General features: G+C 51.1%; 1 pseudogene; it reads left to right on the top strand.

Annotated features, from left to right (window-relative positions):
* Positions 1-1,326: 1,326 nt before the first annotated feature.
* On the top strand, positions 1,327-10,556 carry LOC112306457 (peptidyl-prolyl cis-trans isomerase FKBP4-like; annotated as a pseudogene).
* Positions 10,557-18,160: the final 7,604 nt, after the last annotated feature.

The raw sequence follows: 18,160 nt of genomic DNA, 5'->3' as shown, positions 1-18,160 counted from the left end.
GTGGGGAGAAGGGTTTCAGGAACTACTATAAAGAACACATGGAAAAACCAAGGGGGAGGATGGAAGCAAGGGAGGGAGGTGGGTTAGGCTGGGATGGGGTAGAGGGGTGGGGAGAAAATGCAGACAACTGTAATTGAACAACAAGAAAGCAATTTAAAAAATAAACTTTTGCAAGGATAAAAAAAAGCAATTGTTTGGGTAGCTAGGTGCTGCACAGCTTCGCCCACCACACAGATGCTCAGCCCTCCACAGGCAGATAAACACTTGGGAACCAAATAATAAGAAAATACACCTCGCCACGGCCTTTAGTAAAATGTAAGGACTTTTTTTCAAGAGTTGAAACCATTTTTCTGTTTCTAAATATTAACCGAAATAGCAGTTTCATTATTGTCAGGGTCAGACCACTCAATACGTGCGCCATTTAAGAACCCTTAGCTCAGCAGGTCATTTCTTGCAAATCGCCTGCTCCAAGCCTTTTAAAGAGCTGAGGGCGGCAAGTCTTCCGGACTCTGGGAAAAGTAAGGCTGCTCTCGTCCAATTCTGTGCAATCAGGTAAGAGCTCCTCACTCATTGCCCTCCGCCCCGACTCCAACTCCCTTCCCGTCTCCCTCCCCATTTCCTGGTGTCCTCGCCAAGGGAATGCGGGGAGACCATGCCGCCTGCATTTACAGTATATTTTTATAAATTCGCTCGTCTGGGGTCCTACAGAGACCTAGGCGCTGCCATTACATCCCGTTACCCAGCTCTGAGCAAACCACTCGGCGGGCTGCAGTGTCTGGGGCGATCCTGGCTCGGCGGGCAAGGTACTGGAGCGCGGTGGGGGCATCCAGAAGGGGCTGGAAGAATCCCGTTAGAACGGAAAACGTAGAGGGAGAGCGTGGTGCGGGAGGGAAGGGCGAGCCCCAGATCTGAGGATCCCAGAAGTGGGGGGAGAAAGGGCAGGCAGCCAGCAGGAGGAACAACCAGAAATAGAAGGTTTAACAAAAACGCGCACAACAGCTTAGCCGCCGCCACCGGCAGAAACTTCTCCACTGCTACACCCCGCACCCCGCCTCGCCGCTCCGGCTCCTCCCAGCCCCTCCCTCCGCGGCGCCTGCGACCCCTGGCTCCCTGGACCACTCTACCACTTGCTCCTTCCCGAGCGGGGCTCCGCCGCGGGCTGCGAGCTTGCCGTGAGCCTGAGGGGCTGGAGCCTGGGACCAGTTAGTTCGCAGGTGGGTGTCTGCGAAGCCCGCGCCCGCCCCCCACAGCGGGCAGGCCGGCGGCCGAGAGGGCTTGGCTCGCGCCCACTGCCCGGCTCCCGGAGTAACGGCGCTCGCAGCCTCCATGATGCGCGAGGACATGAAGGCTACCGAGTGTGGGGTGCAGCCGGCGCCCCTCAGAATCGTGAGAGTGGACATCAGTCCCAAGCATGATGAAGGCGTGCTGAAGGTGGGGGTGGGGACTCCGGGGGAGCACAGGGTCCGCTGGGGGCGGCCGAGCCCGGAGCGCCCATCCCAGCCCCCCTCGCGCGAACTTCGAATCTCCGGGCCGAGTCACGGGACGGGGACAGCTGCCTCTGCAGGCTCGGCGGGTGCTGGTCTTGGAGTGCTCATGCAGCCGGCGGTCTGTTGCCTCGCCTCGCTGAACCAGGTTGCAGTGTTTGGGAGCTGAGGGCGGCTGCAGGCTCGGAAGGGGACAGCCTAGGTGCGCGGACCTAAGGTTGACCGTTATTCCGGCCTGCTTGGTAGGCTGTGGTCCGGGCTCAGGCCCCCAGCCCTGCGGCGTCAACTAAGGTATGCTGGGAGCGGGGGAGGGGGGGGGGGGCGGGGGGGGGCGCGGATGGAATAGGGAAGGGACAGGCGCGGGGATGCACGCGAGCAGCAGCTAGGTCTCCTAGGCTGCGTGCCCAGGGGGCCAGGCCTTTTCCGACCCGCAACTGTGGCCAAGCTGCCAGCTCCAGCCCTGCCAGCCGCAACCTGGATGGCCCTGGGCCGCCCTCATCGGTGGTGGTGGGAGAGGTCGCCACCCTGTGGCAATTAAATAGTAGCTAGGACTACAAGAGGGTCACAAGAGTAATTTCCTGGCCCAGAGGCTTCTGTGCAATTTGGCTCCCGGACCTGGCCTCCAGGAAGGTTCTGGCACCCTCCTCGCTCTCCTCAGTCCCTTTCTAAAGGCTGGGACTTATACCTAGGTCACCGGCTCAGCCACGCTGTCTCCAGCTCCCTCAGCCCAGGGAAAACGAGGGACCTGTAGTTCCTCCTTCCACCTGGAAAAGCTGCTCCACAACCCCTTGCCTTCCAGATTTGGGACTTGGGGTGTGGGGCGTAAAGGAGATGCTTTGCTTGGGAGCCTGCTGCTCTGCATGGGCTAGGCAAACCTCCATCAGTCCCTGTCTGCTCCGGAAATGCATGTGACTTCCACCCCCACCCCAATATCTTGGAATCTCAAGCTGCTGTCCCCATGGGCATGTGGCTTTCCCTTCTCCCTCCAGGGTCCTAGTGATTTCCACCAGGTTGATATTCCAGGAAAGGTCATTTCCCCCTTTATCCTCCAGTCCTTTCCCTTAACTCTTCTACTCCTTAATCCCCTGTTATATCACAGAAGTTTCCTTCACAGGGCAATGACAGGCCTACCAGGTGGCCCATGGAGGGACCTTTGATAAATGCTAAGTAAAAGAAGCCCAGGCTTATAAATTCCTGGGAAATACTCTTAGCCCGGAAATAAAAGACTTAAACTAGCCTACCAGTCAGGAACGCCCATGTCCTGAGTCTGAGTTAAGGGCCTGATTGGCAGTCCCTGTGCTGGTCCACAGTCTGGTGGATTTCCTGTTTGGGTCACTTCATTACTCACACTCCTCTCCTCATCTCCAAACTGGACTCTGATCCGAGGGTCGCTGGCATTTAGGAAGAATGAGAACATAGAGCATAAATACGTCTTCCTTTGCTGCTGATAAACTTTACCAATTGAATCCTCCAACTCTGATAGAGATGGTCATCACTCCAAATAAGGTCTAGAGAGTTTGAGTGACTGCCCAAGATATACAGCAAAAACTTGAACTTGGGTCTTTTGTCTCCAGGGTTTCTTTTGATTGTTGTTGTTGTTTTTTAAGAGTGAGACCTATTTGTTGTTCCACTTATTGGTTGCTGCTTATGCATGTGCCCTGACTGGAGATCAAACCTGCAGCGTTGGCGTGTTGGGACAGCACTCTAACCAACTGCGCAACATGGCCAGGGCTTGTTTCCAGTTTTTCAAACCAAGTCGTGTCACACCTCAAAAGATGGGGAGGTCACTTGGCTTCTAGCCAAGCTTTGTTTCCGAATCCTTTGCGACTGGTCCCTTGACTCTATTTGCAAGGAGGAAGGAGACTCCCTCTATGTACCTGTCAGAAACGTGCAGGCTGTTTTGTGCCTCTTTCTGCCCCCATCACTAGGTACTCACCTCCTCCCCCTTCCTCCCAGGTCATCAAGCGAGAGGGCATGGGCACAGAGATGCCCATGACTGGGGACCGAGTCCTCATTCACTACACTGGCTGGTTGTTAGATGGCACCAAGTTTGACTCCAGTCTGGACCACAAAGACAAATTCTCCTTTGATCTGGGAAAAGGTAGGCAAAACCTAGGCTTGGTAGCTCAGTTTCCAGGAGGATGTAAGCTGTCACAAGTAGGAACCATGTCTTCAGAAGCTTGAGGAGGAGTGGTTTAGTGCAAACTGCAAATTTTTGTTGTTGTTACTCCTCCTTTTTCTCCTGCTGTCCTGTACTCCACTGATTCCTCTTCTTGCTGTGATCACTCCGAGTACCCCACTTCCTCTTCAGAAGTGACTGCCTTGTTTCTTGAACATCTTTGTTCCAGAATTGAGCAGTTTGGTTTGTTAGTTTGTGTTTTAGGAGGTGTGAGATGACAGCACTGATTGCAGCCACAAGTTTCTACCTTCCTGGTCCCATTTCTAAAGAATGTCCAGCTTCCCCTCAGGCATTGTACTCTGGGGCCACAGAGCCCAGAGTCAGTTCCCTGCCTAGGAGGAAGGACATGTTTGCTTTCTGTACCTACAGAAAGGGGAGGTCATCAAGGCTTGGGACGTTGCTGTAGCAACCCTGAGGTTGGGAAAAGCATTCGGTCTCACCTGCAAGCCAGAATATGCCCACGGTTGGGCTGGCAGCCCTCCACAAACCCCTTCCAATGTCACGCTTGTGTTTGAGGTAAGTGTCCAGCCAGAGAGCAAGGCAAAGAGCCAGCCTTATCTCAGCTCAGGGCTGGGCTGTCCTCCAGTCCTTCCTGCAGCTTAGAAACAGTGTAGCCAAAGCTAAGGGTCTGGCCTTAAAGGGAAAGAGAAATAGTGAGGGCAGTTGGCTTTGCTGTGCACATAGGTTACTGCTCCCAGGACAGAGGCTACAATGGAGGTTTCAGGTGGGAAGAGGTGGCCATGGCCCCTCTTCAGACTTGAGGCAGTAATGGGCGGAGACATGTTTATCTCAAGAGCGGTGCCCAGAGGAGATGGGGTATAATTTGAACTGAAAGGAGCCAGGAGGTCAGAATGTGTATGCAGTTACAAATGACACTATAGAATGTGGGCACCTAGAGATAAGAGGAGGGGAGGGGTGCCTCCCCTGTGGGTCAGGGAGGTGAGGAAAGTTTCCTCTGAGGAGGTGGAACTTGACACAGGTCAGTCTGCAAGTAGCTGAGCCCTAATCACCACTAATGACTTGGAGAATGTTCAGAAGACTGCTGAAAGATGTTGGGTCATTTCTAATGCTATCAGATTGGGCTAGCTGAGTCAGGATTGACTAGAACATGTTCTTATTGTGCAGAGCAGGTAGCAAATAGATTGATCTCCTGAAGTTAACTGAAATCTGGGTGGCCTGCCCACCTCTACCAAAGTTGAGGCTGGGCAAATCCTGAGAACTTGGCAAAAGTGCCACTTGGTTCACTCCTAGAGTGGCTGCCCTCCTGGTCAGACCTCATCTGGCAGTTAGGAGGGACTCCTGTAGATGAGAGAGAAGTTGTGTCTCACTGTTGACAAGTGAGTGCTGACAGGACTTGTCGCCCTACGCCTTGCCCCACAGGTAGAGTTGTGTGAGTTCAAGGGAGAGGACCTAACAGAGGAAGAAGATGGGGGGAACCATCAGGGGAATAGAGGCTCAGGGGGAAGGCTATGCCAGGCCCACAAGGGTGCTGTGTGGAGGGTAAGACAGTAGGCAGGTTTTAATTCGGTTTTTTGGTTTTTTGATACTTATCTCTGGGTGGCTTTGGGCAGGTTACTTCCCTTCTCTAATCCTCTTTTCTTTTCTGTAAAATGAGGGATTAGAACATACCTTTTTATTATCCCTCCAAGTCTGGAAACACCTGGGCGTCTTGGGGACAGGAAGTGATGAGACCATGAAGGGATGCTGATGGCATCCTTCTTCAGTCGGCTTCCCTTCGTGCACTTGGTACACTGCCTTTCTTGCATGCCAGTCACACTGGAAGGGTACTGTGAGGACCAGATTTTTAAATATTATTTTTATTTTATTAAAAAAAATTTTTTTAGGACCAGATTTTTGACCAACGGGAGCTCCACTTTGAGATGGGCAAGGGACAGAGTCTGGATCTGCCTAAGTGGGCTGGAGAAAGCCATTCAGCACATGGGAAATGGAGAACATTCCATGGTGTACCTCCAGCCCAAGTCAGGAGTGGGTTTGGTAGAGCATGAGGACCAACCAAGGTCAGAGATGTACATATCCACAGTGGGTTAAATGACTAGCCATGTGTATCTTCTCCTCGGAGTGTGTTCACTACCCGCACAGACTCATTCATGTCTCTGGGCACACCAAACATAGGCCATTATGGTCTCTTCGCTGTATTTAGGAGTGTGGCCACAATCGTCCACATCTCCTTGGATCAAAGCATAATCTTTCCAGTCAAGGCTGCTACAGACTCTCTCCTTTGCCGACATCAAGGTTTTTGTGTTCATTGGTTCACTCACTCGTTGGTGACGTTTATGGAAGCACACTTACTGTGTGCCGTCCACGATGCTGACAATCTCTAGTTACTCAGAGACATTGTTCCTGCCACCTATTGACTCATTTCTCAGTGAGATGCCATTTCAGTTAGTAATCACGCCAGTGTAATTTAGCATGAGTTGTCCCAAGGGTATGGAAGATACTAAGAGAACAAGTAATGTGTTCGGAGGTCGGGGAAGATTCTGACACATAGGACAGGGAGGTGCTTCTGGGGAAACAGGAAATCTTTTTGGTGCAGAGCAGGTTAAGTTCTGATGCAATGGCTTAGAGGCTTTTTCTGCCCCCACAGCCCTGCTTTTGGCAGTGTTGGGAAGGAAAAGTTCCAAATCCCACCAAACGCTGACCTGAAATATGAAATCCACCTCCAGAGTTTTGAGGAGGTGAGTTGGCTCAAGGTCCTCCCCATGCTGAAGTCACATCCCACCCTGGAGGTGACTGTCTGGGGTTGCTGACAGTTGTTGTGTTTCTCCCTTGGGGGATGGGAGGCCAAGGAGTCTTAGGAGTTGAATTCAGGGGGGAAGCTGGAACAGAGCTCCACAGTGAAAGAACAGGGTACCGTGTGCTTGAAGGTGAGCCAGCAGCCATGGTCCTGAGGACACGCCCAGGGAGGGCTCCTCTGGGCCCACCTTTCCCTGCCAATGGCTGAGGTCAGTTTCTGCCAGGGAGTGGACAAGTGGCACCTGCAGTCTTCACTTAGCACAAGCTAGCTGGTCTTGCCTGGGGGCATTGAGGGTGGGGGTGGGCAGGACTCTCTTAGGCCCACGGGTCACTGATGACTGCAGGGTATGACAGCCTGGTGCCACTGAGCCTGTGCTGTGTACCTGAGCCTCCCTCCCATTCTAGGAAGGCAAGTACAAGAAGGCTTTACTGCAGTACAAGAAGATTGTGTCCTGGCTGGAAGACGAGTCAAGTTTCTCTGATGAAGACACACAGAAGGCACGGGTCCTTTGGCTAGCTTCCCATCTCAACTTGGCCATGTATCATCTGAAACTATAGGCCTTCTCAGCTGCCACCGAGAGCTGTAACAAGGTGAGGCCCCTTTAAAGAAGTACGGGAACAACATTCACAGGCGAGGTTGGGGGTGAGCTGCCGGCTATCTCAAAGTTGCCCTCAGTGACTAATGTAGGAATAAGCAGGATGGACCATTGGGAGCTCAGCGATTCAGCACCCAGAGACAGGGGATGAGAAGCAAGCACTTCAGTGGTAGGAGGCAGGTGACCCAGAGCTAGGAGGACACACTAGATAGGAAGGGCACTTTAAGTGTTTGCTTCACCCCAATTCTTAGCCTCTCCCATTTATATACCTGCCTTATTCTAAAGAGAATAAGAAGACCTCCATCTAAAGACCTGTCTTCCCTTTCTGCCTCTTGGACTGGAAGAGATTCCTTCGTAGACCTTGGTCTTTTCCATTTAATGTCCCAAGACTCATTCTTTTACAGGCAGAACCAGCCATTTGCATTCCCCATCATCCTGCTGAGAATACCTTGGAAACCCAGTCTTGGCCAGAGAAGCTACAGGACCTGAGGTCTCACTGTGGATTCCTCTGTCCTCATGAAGCCCTGGAGTTGGACAGCAACAATGAGAAAGGCCTTTTCCACTGGAGAGAGGCCCACCTGGCAATGAATGACATTGACTCGGCACAGGCTGACTTCCAGAAGTCCTGCAGCTCTACCCCAGCAGCAAAGCCACCATGGCCCAGCTGGCTGTCTGCCATCATTGGGTCCACAAGCAGCTCGTTACAGGAGAAGCAGCTCTGTAACTGCCCCAAGGTCAAACTGCAGCACCCTAGCTCACGTACCCCCACCTAATCCTGCAGGTTCTGGAGAACTATTTCTGTGTGCATGACCTGGGCCAAGTGTCCGAGATCAATGTGCCATGCCAGCTGCCTGACCTGCCAGGCATCGCTGATGACCTCAGGTACACAGAGGATCTGAGCCCTGGCATTGCCCCCTTAGACCCAGACACCACCATTCCAGAGCTGCCTGCCTCCCCATAGACATGGCCGAGCCTTTTGAGCCAGAGCCAGGAACGGGAGTTGGGCCACTTTCCTCCTCCGATACCTCCCGTTTCTCACACTTGTTTCAGACCTAGAACATGGGGTGCTAATAGCATCCCCACTACCACCTCCCCCAGCTCCAGCAGTGCTGGTTAGTGCTTCCCAGCCCCCACCCCCACCACAGACCTAGGCCCCTCCAGGTCTCGATGCCCAGGAGGCTGACAGCAGCTCTTCTCCTTCAGGCAGGAAAAGGGGCAGGGCCCATGGGCATGTGGGGGGTGGGGGGGATAGGGTGCTCTCTTAGAGGGTGCCTGCAAGTTTCTGGATCCCCGAAGGATTTTCTGTAGTTTGGTTAAGTGGCCATAAATTCTACAGTTTCAGGATAGTTCTAATTTTAAATCTTGTTCCATTGGGGCCGTTAATAGTGGTTTTTAAACTGTGTCCATAGAGCTCTGGAATTCTACCCTCCAGGGTGGAGGGGGCCTGGGCACATGGGGCTGTGGGTTCCCCACTGACACCAGTGGAAAAAGAGGAGCCGCTAGAATCATTCAAAACTACAGCAACAAAATATCCATGTGTTCCTTAAATTCCAGAATTTCAGTTTTAATATATCTTCCAGTCGTCTCCCTCTTCCAGAAGTAGCACAAAAATTCCTTGGATCACGTGTCATGTTGAGATATTCAGCATATGGGAAACTCTCGGGGCCCCCTCTGTGGGTGGCAGCTAAGCTGGGTGGGGATCAGAGAAGGTCCTGGGCTCCTGGACACATGACTTCCTGAGCTCAGGTGGATGCAGTCAGCATCAGGCTTCACCAAACGCCCTGCTTCACCAGCAGGCTTCCTCTTCATGGAGGGCCCTTCTTCACAGCCAGGCTGCTGACAGCTCCTGAGAATCCCCAGAACCTTACACGGGGCAGGCCTGTCCCACAGCCTAACCCTGCCTGAGCAGCCTTTCTTCCCAGTCCAGGGAGCTCCCAAGGAAGTGGTGGACCCTTCCAGTGGCCAGGTCCCTCTGTTGCAGTCCATCCGCCAGGCTGAGGGCACCAGCAAGGCCAAGCTCTGCAGTGTTATGGAGCACAAGGTAGACAAGAAGAAAGAGAAGGAACAGGAGCAAGGTGAGGGAACTCTGCTGCACCCACTCCAGGAGGACTCTGAGAAAAAGGCCACCTCTTCCAACCACCACCAGACTCCAACGGGGTGCTCCTTGCCACTCACATGTGAAAAGGCCTGCCCCCTGCTGTCCCCTGGGTGTTTGATGGTAACCCCAGGTGGTTACCCTAACATCCTTGTCTCTGCTGCCTGGGCAGTGGGTTCCTTCTGGGTTTTGGAACCTGCTGAGTGGAACTTTGCTGTCTAAGCTGGTAGGCAACAGAGCCTCATCCACCTCCAAGTACAAGAGAGAATCTTCTCATACTCTGCCAGTTGTCTGAGGAATGGACAATGTCTCAGGATGGCACCTGAGATATTTTGGAAACAGAGGACCTGGAGGGGTAGCTGAGTCCTGCTTCTCTAAGCCCCTTGGGGCTACAGATTGCTTCGGCTGGGATGCTGGCATAAATGTAACACCTGGGCAAGAAGCAACAGTCCTGCTTTTGAGTCCACGATTAGCTTCTGAGCTTTGCACTGTGACCCGGGCAAACTGCCTAACACTCTGGGCTGCTCACACATGGGGGCTGCTTGTTGGCACCTCTTTGTCTCACCGGGTGGGCATGACAGTGTTACTCAAACGTTAACCATTTTCTGTCAGTGCCCTGGTGCTGGATCGACTGACAGACTGAAGCCCCAGGAGCCCCTGGTGACCTGGTAGCTGTGGAGAGGGCTGGGGTGTGTCAGTAGTGAAGGAAAGAGGACAAATGTGACTGAACCCTGAGGTTGTCTCCCAGGAGTAAGTTTCATTCCTGGTCCCTTCGTCCTTCCTCACTGGTGGTTTCTCCTGCTGTAGTGAGGGCCACAGGCCAAGGTGGGTCCTGATGTCTCATCTCTCCAACAAGCTGGTCCTGAGGCACACAGGTAGGTGGAGCACCACTGCTTTCCAGGGAGTTGAGGTGCAGTGCACCATGCACACTCTGCCTTTTCTTGTTTCTAAGTCTCCAGGGGCTTCTAAGTCTCTAGGAACTAGGAGGGCTGGGTGAACTGGTGGCCCCAAAGCACCCCTGTCACCCTCCACCTTTTCCCTCCCAGGCGTGTCTGGGAGAGGACCTGGGACCAGGGCCAATGAGGGGCAAGGAGGAGCCTTTGCTCAAATGTCAGACTCCATCCCACCTCTGTCTCCCCTACAGCAGCCACCTGGAGAGGAAGACAAAGGTGACTGGGAATCCTAGGGGCTCAGTGGCTCCTTCTCCCCAAACCCAGGCTGAGGCTCTTGCCCTCACATGGAAGCAGCTGGGATGGGCTCCTTGGCCTGCAGGTCTCTCAGCCCCTGCTGCCCTTGGAGGGATGGAGATCCTGGAGGACCACCAGAGCTGTGGCTGGACCCTCTTCAAAAAGCAGGGAGGCTGGCTCCTGATGGGAGGGGGAGAGGGCCCTGGCTCCATGCCCCTGCTCCACCCACCTCCTTCACTGGTGTTCTCTGCTCCTCCATGAGACTTTGAGATACAGCAGTGCACGAATCAATAAAGAAATGGAAAGCAGAGCTGGGCATCAACTGACAGTGCACTTTTAATTAAAGAACTAGAGCCGTGCAGAATGCAAACTCCTCCACGCCAGGGCCTGTGCTCCTGCTCCCACTGGTCTCAGGCAATGGGGCCGGGTGCCAAGGGGACCAAGGCCCCTTTCTCTGGGGTCAGGGAGGGAAGAGGTGTAGTCAACAGGGGCAGTTGTTGCAGATGAGGGCAGGGGTATTCTCACACAGGAAAAAATGCCTGGCTGACAGACACAGAGTATGTAAAAGTAGTCATGCTGAGAGCCTAGCGGCCCTTGGTGTAATTGCTGGTGTTAGGGGAAGAGGTTTCTCGGAGTCTGCCCAAGAGGCTGAGAGGGGGAGAGGTGCTACTGACTTGTAGGACCTGGTACCCATCCAGGGGGATAAGGATGCTGTGCAGGACCTGAACAGGTTAGTGAGCAGCCTGGAAGTAAAGAAGTGAGGCCAGCAGGTGGCGCAGCAGCGCACAGGACCCTGTTCCCAGTTCTCAGGGACTTCAGTGCCACATTTCTCCTGGGTGGTTTTTAATCCCCAGATGGCAGTTGGATGAAGCCACCAGAAGCCTGAGGGCAGAGGAGCCCTGGGCACCAGGGGTACTGGGAATGGGGAACGTCCTCAATTTTGAGGAAAGGGTGAAGGTCTCAAACAGCTAATTTGAGCTAGGAAAGGGAGGGGAGGACAAAAGGGAGGCAGCAGAGGCCTGCTCCACCTCACCTCTGATGAAGTGGATGCTGAGAAACGAGCAGGGACACAGACCCCACAGTGGAAGGTGCAGCTTCCACAGCCGCCCAGAAAGGCTGTCCAGGAAGCAGGCCAGGGAGCTCACTGGGCCATGGTGAACCAGAGGAAAGATCCAGTTTCTGGGAGGGGCCCAAGGATGGACAGGACACCCTGTTCAGGATCAACTTAAGTTTTTGCTTATTGGCCTCTGTGCCTATTCCTCGGTCCTGGCGGACCAGTCATTCCAGAAGGGCTCTCGTCTGCATGCCATGGACATCCCTCAGGAAAGGGATCCTCAGCCCTCTGGACTGCTCAAGGACAGGAGGAATTTACTTTTCATTCCTTCCAGTGTTAACCTAGGGTTCTGCCCACAGGTGGTGGTAGGGGTAAGATGTGATGTGCTAACGTGAACAGGTAAAACCTCTACCTTGAACAGGTTGATGTCCATCTGGCTCTGAAAGAGAAAGTTAGTGATGGTCTTCAGCTTGGTCCCTAAGGGCAAACAAACGAGAGCCTGGGAGTCCTGCTCTGAGACCACAGCTCTGGGGCCCCAGAGGGAAGATCAGAACTGGCTCAGACCAGCTCTGGGCCCACGAGGGCCGTCCCCTTACCAGTCTCTGAGAGGCTCTGTGTGTTGGGGTTTTGCTTAATGTTCCCTAAAAGAGAATGCAAACAGGTCAGGATGGTGGTCCCCTACCCCCATCTTCTCACACTCCACCATGGACCAGTCAAATACAAACACTTGTGTTTGAACAGGTTTTTTGCAGTTTTTAGAACCCAGAGCACAGGATGACCCAGGAAGCCTCAAAGTCTGACCCCCATGTGATTTCATTCCTTTCTCACCTATCCCGAGGAGGCAGGGACAAGAGACTGGCCCACTTCACGCAGGTGCCAATGGGACGTGCCCAGGCTGCACTGGGACAGGGGCAAGGCAGAGATGGAAGCGAAGAGCAGCGACTGGACACAAAATCCCTGCAGGGCAAACCCCGCTGGCATTCTTGACTTCCGCTTCTGCAGAAGCCTTCAAAGGGATCACTGAGGAAGGACAGGGTTGTTGCACAGAATGTTGGAGAGTCACGTGGCATCTGGACCCAGCAGATTCTAGTTCCTCTCCTGGGCTCAGGGACCAGACACAGGTCACTTTTCTGCTCTTAGCCTTCCTTCCTCCTCTGTCACTGAGGGATAATGCACCTGGGCTGCTTCCTCACTGGAGCACTCCAAGCTGCTATCGCTATTGCATAAAGTGCCCTCCACTTATATATACTATATTATTATTACCACCAGAGAACAGTGGCAAATAAACCAAGCTTCTAAAAAAAAAAAATCTAAGACAGTTCAACTAAGCTCTGTAAAATAAGAATTTTCTTAATGAATTGCCCAGGCAATCTGAGGACACAGAAAACCCAGATGCCCTGTCGGCACCCAGGGAACCAGGTCCGGCCCGCTGAGCAGGCTGGAGTTGGGCGGGCATGGGGCTCCTTACCACCCAGCACAGTCACAAACATCTCCAACAGATACAGGATCTGCTTGATGTACATCAGGTTCCTGGCCTTCAAACGCTTCCTGAGGACAGACCAGTGGACAGCAAGCAGGGTTACTTCAACGGCAGCTCCCTTCTAATTGCCCCGAGCTGAGGCCTTTCTGTCTGCTGTCTTTCAAACTATGTCACGGGCTACAGTCACCCTCCTAGAAAAAGAGACCACGGGACACGTAGGGCCATTCCACACTGAGCCTGGCCGGAGATGGCAACCTGTGTTTCAGCTCAGAGGCCCACTTAGGGGTGCTGAGGCTGAGCAGGATTTTCCCTTCGCCAGCAGGTGGTGTCTCACCTGTATCATTCCATTTACTGGAGCAACTGGGAATGTTCCTGGCAGTGCTGGAGAGAGAAGAAATGGGTGTAAAAGCAGGGCAGGCTCTGGGCAAGTGGCCTAGGGCTGTGCCAATGACATTTAGACTGTGCCCAGAAAATGCCAGCCCAGGGTACACAGGAGGCGATCAGGGGAGGGAACAAGGGTGGGAATAGACAAACCTATGGCTTTCAAAGGCCCTGAGGCTGGTGGGACATGAGAGGGAGGGAAAGGAAAGTATGTTTTGCTGCAGTGTCCACTTTGTTCCAGGGCAAAAAGCAAGAGGCTGAATCTCCCAGGTCATGAAGCTCCCTGCTAGGTTTTACTGGGTTGGGAAAGGACGTATTATGTACTAATATCTATGGTTCCAGTTAACCATCACATCCTGGCTTAAGATCAACCCAAGCACTGGTCAGCAGATGTGGTGGGATTCATGTGGGTTTCAGGGTCACAAAGCAGTGGTCGAATCCCAACTCCCCACTACTAGCTGTGTGACCTTAGGCACTGCTTAACACTTTCTGAATGTCTGAGTTCTCAGTGTACAATGGGAATGCCAGCCCATGCAGTGTAGCTGTGGTACATACTAAGTAATAAATAAATAGTGGTTTTCAGAAATCTTGCATTCCTCCATTAAATCCCCTCAAAGCAATAGCAATAACAATAACATCTAATGACATGCAGACTCTGCTTCAAGAGGGCCCAGGTGCTCTTCTTGAGGGGCCTGTGCATGGACTCTCTCACAAAGTCACTGGCTTTGAGCTCCAGTGCTGGGACAACAGCTTGAAAAATGCAAGGGACATACAGGGAGAAGCTGAATTGACTGTCTTCATGGTGAGGACTGGAGGGGCAGAGGCTGAGCAGCTCTCTCCTGGGATAGAAAGCCACCTTTGTTCCTCTGTTGAGCCCTCCACACACCCAGCAGGCAGGCACAGGCAGGTGCCAAATCTGGGCTCTGCTTCAACCTCTTTTCTCAGCTTTTCCGCATAAGTGGCCTGCCTCAACTCATGCTATAGACTTTGCTAACATCTCTCAAAGGTCCACAAGCCCCAAACAAATAGCAGCTGGCCTTGGTGTGCCCTGTACCTCATGCTAAGTGGCTCCAAACCTGGCACAAGTGATGAACATTCTCAACTTGCCTTAAAGCCCCATTAACTGACCCTAAGCTTGACATAAGCTACAGCCAGTGCTGGCTTTGAAGGTAAGTTCCAATAAGCAGCCACAAACACAGTATGAGTAGTAACCAGCCTCAATTAACAGCATGGCCTCTCCCAAGAGTCTCAAGGCCAGTGGCAACCAACCACAGATCACTTCGTAGCTCCCACCAGGTGGCCCATTGGGCACAGGTGGAAGCTTACCTTGGTCAACACTGTAGCCCCTCCCAAGAGGCTCCAGAACCAATGCACCTGATGGCCAGCTTCAGAACAAACCAGAGAAGAACCCAGCCACCTTAAGGGTAAACATGTCTGGCACCAGAGCCTCACTAAAGTGACTCTTGCCCTTCCCTGCACAACAGCTGTCTGCTGAAGTCACAGACAGTCCTCACAGCCAGTCAGCCTGAGGGTCAGTCCCACTCACTGAGATGCCAACAGCAATGGAGGCTCAGCTGTAAAGGGGGGCACACATGACCCATACAGGGATACCCAGGGTACCCAGCTCAGGTGAACAAGAAAACTGTACCACCAGGCCACATACAACACCAACTATATAAGGCCACTCTGCCAAGACATAGCAGATCAACCCCTAGAAACAAACACAGGGAGGCAGCCAAATTGAGGAAACAAAGAAACAAGGCCCAAAATGAAAGAACAGGAAACAACTCCAAAAAAAGAATGAAATAAAATGGAGACAAGCAATGGACCAGCCATGGAGTTCAAAATGCTATTTATCAGAAATCAGAAAAAAAAATCCCATTTGATATAGCAACAAGAAAAATAAACTACCTACAAATAAACCTAACCAAGGAGGTAAAAGACCTGTACTCAGAAAACTGCACAACATTGAAGAAAGAAATTAAGGAAGACACAAATAAATGGAAGCATGTGCCATGCTCATGGATTGGAAGAATTAACATCATCAAAATGGCTATACTACCCAAAGCAATTTATAGATTCAATGCAATCCCTATTAAAGTACCCATGTCATATTTTGTGGGGAACCGTTCCAAGCGTGGGAAATGTGGCTCAGCCCCCACTTGGAAAACCAGTGGGGAGCGAAGTAGGCGGGCAGGACCCACGTCCATGGATAAGTTCTCCGGTGGGAAATCAGGCCTTCATTGTACTTAGACTGCTATGAGACTTGCTCTTGCTAAAAAACTCCCTCACCCTGAATTGAGGAAGCAAATGTTTACTGAGTATCTTTATCTTCCCAGAATCTGGGCGAGACCCCCCAGGTATGGGACAAAGCCTTTTCAACCATTTCTCCTTTTACATTGCAAATATCCCCCTTTGATGTACTCAGTGACTTCCTCTCCTGTGTCTGCAAAGATAACCACCCCAAACAAACCTATGGATAATAAATGAGGACCATCTTTGATGTAGGAGGCCTAGAAAAACAACAAAGCCTGTCCAGGAGGGGGTGAAGAGGTGTCTCTCTCTAACTTGGAGAGTGGCCACGTAGCCCCTTTTCCCCCACCGGATTTCTATAGTCCGCGTGTATGTGTGTTTGAATATTGAAACCTCAACAGCAGATCTTGCGGGACGAGATCTGCATCAATATTTCACAATATAGAAAAAACAATACAGAAATTTATATGGAACCATAAATGACCCCGAATAGCTGCAGCAATTTTGAGAAGGAAGAACAAAGCAGGAGGGATCACAATACCTGATATCAAACTGTATTACAAGGCCACTGTAATCAAAACAGCCTGGTACTAGCACAAAAACAGGCACATAGACCAATGGAACAGAACAGAGAGCCCAGAAATAAACCCAAGTCTCTATGGTCAATTAATATTTGACAAAGGAGGCAGGAGCATAAAATGGAGCAAAAATAACCTCTTCAACAAATGGTGTTGGGAGATCTGGACAGCTACATGCAAAAAAAGGAAACTCAATCACCAACTTACACCATACACAAAAATATTTTTAAGATGGATAAAAGACTTAAATATAAGTCATAACACCATAAAAGTCCTAGAGGAAAACATTGGCAGAAAAATCTCAGACATTCCACGCAGCAGCATCCTCACAGACACGTCCCCTAAAGCAAGGGACATAAAGGAAAGAATAAACAAATGGGACTTCATCAAAATAAAAAGCTTCTGCATGGCTAAAGAAAACAGCATTAAAATACAAAGAGAACCAACAGCATGGGAAAACATATTTGCCAATGATACCTCAGACAAAGGTCTGATCTCCAAAATATATAAAGAACTCACACGACTCCACTCCAGGAAGACAACCCAATCAAAAAATGGGCAAAGGACTTGAACAGACACTTCTCTAAGGAAGACATACAGAGAGCCCAGAGACATATGAAAAGATGCTCAGCATCATTAGCCAGTAGAGAGATGCAAATTAAAACCACAATGAGGTGCCATCTCACACTAGTCAGAGTGGCTAACATAAACAAATCAATAAACAAATGTTGGAGAGGATGCGGAGAAAAGGGACCCCTAGTGCACTGTTGGTGGGAATGCAGACTGGTGAGGCCACTGTGGAAAACAGTATGGAATTTCCTCAGAAAACTAAAAATGGAACTGCCCTTTGACCCAGCAATTCTGCTGCTGGGATTATACCCTAAGAACCCTGAAACACCAATCCAAAAGAACCTATGCACCCCAATGTTCATAGCAGCACAATTTACAATAGCCAAGTACTGGAAGCAACCTAAGTGCCCATCAGCAAATGAGTGGATCGAAAAACCATGGTATATTTGCACAATGGAATTCTATGCAGCAGAGAGAAAGAAAGAGCTTATACCCTTTGCACCAGCATGGATGGAACTGGAGAGCATTATGTTAATTGAAATAAGCCAGATGGTGAGGGACAAATACCATATGATCTCACCTTAACTGGAACATAATCAGCAAAACAAAAAAAAGAAAACAAAATATAACCAGAGACATTGAAGTTAAGAACAATGTAACAGTAGCCTGAGGGGAGTGGGGAGGGAATAGTGGGGAGAGGGGTCTACAGGAGCTACTATAAAGGACACATGGACAAAATCAAGGGGGAGGGTAGAAGTGGGAGAGGGAGGTGGGGTTGGCTGGGGTGGGGTGGAGGGATGGGGAGAAAATGCAGACGGTTGTAACCTCCTGACACATTTCCATGGGTGTATTCAGATTTCGGTTTAGAGCCTAAGAGGTCGGCTTCAGTCTGCACACAGTGAAACAGCACCAACTCTAACCCTTTGTGAGTCAAGAAGGCACATCAGATTGCCATGAAATCACATTATTGTTGAGATAAATTTGAATCCATTTTATTTTTAAAAATCATTCTAAAACTTAGATTTGAACTCTTGCTCTCTCTACCACATAACAGTTATTACCGGCCAGTTCTGTATACTGTACTACTTCATGCCCTGTGCTTCATTTCCTTGTGCTTGGGGTTTCATCTACAAAATGGTATTAAACATAATACCACCTGTGGTATTGTCCTCCAATACCCATTCTCCCCTTTCTCCTTTTTTTCCATAAACTGTGCAATTGTTGGCCTAGAATAAAGAATATATTTGCCATCCTCTCTTGCCACTAGCTGTGGCCATACCACTAGGTTCTGATCAAGTGGGTGTAAGGGAAAGTTGCACATGCAACTTTTGAGACGTGTCCTTGAAGGGCAGGGGCACATCCATGGTTGTCCCACCTGTCTTCTTGGTGACTGGAATGTTGACATGATGGTTGCAACTAAGCATCTGTCTGGGACCTGCAGAAGGAAGTGATACGTTGAAGAGAGCAATTGTTCCCCACTTGGCCAGTGGCAGAACCTTTTTTAAGCTGGACCCTCTGTTCTTTTAAGGATACCCATTAGTTTATGAGC

Source organism: Desmodus rotundus, chromosome 3 (genome assembly GCF_022682495.2).
Source record: "Desmodus rotundus isolate HL8 chromosome 3, HLdesRot8A.1, whole genome shotgun sequence".
NCBI classification, from domain to species: domain Eukaryota; kingdom Metazoa; phylum Chordata; class Mammalia; order Chiroptera; family Phyllostomidae; genus Desmodus; species Desmodus rotundus.
Note: the sequence above shows the minus strand (reverse complement) of the source record. Positions and strands in the feature narration are given on the sequence as shown.